The sequence below is a fragment of the Stegastes partitus genome, unplaced genomic scaffold (genome assembly GCF_000690725.1).
Source record: "Stegastes partitus isolate 25-593 unplaced genomic scaffold, Stegastes_partitus-1.0.2 Scaffold52, whole genome shotgun sequence".
Classification (NCBI taxonomy): domain Eukaryota; kingdom Metazoa; phylum Chordata; class Actinopteri; family Pomacentridae; genus Stegastes; species Stegastes partitus.
Genome location: NW_007577783.1, coordinates 124,273 through 124,737, shown reverse-complemented (window position 1 = coordinate 124,737; position 465 = coordinate 124,273).

Sequence of the window (465 nt, the reverse complement as noted above, 5' to 3'; positions counted from 1 at the left end):
CTGTCATGTGTGGGATCAAAAACACACTTTAAATTGCTGCTTATCGCCTCAAGTGCCTCCAAACAGAACAAAACAGAGATCTGTGAGGCTGCCACTGTCACTAAAACATCTTTTACTGCACAGAGAGGGAGATTTAAAAGAGGTCAAAGCCAGATGTACAAGTTAAAGGCTGGGACGGACCCAGGAAGTAGAAGGACGAGGTGCAGAGAGGAGCCTTCACAGAACCGGGCCCAGGATCCTCTGACGGGATGAAACCTCTCAGGGTTTCTGGCTCAGTGACTCGGGGTCCATCTGCAGGGAATAAGCTGGGTTTAAAAAAAGAAAACAACCTTGAATAGACGTGTTGCTGTGCTCAGAGGATCAACATGTGGAACTCCCGACCAAAAAGATAAATGAATATAACTGTTTATTTTGACTTTTTAATCAGAATCAGCTTTAGTGGCCAAGTACGTACATAACATACAA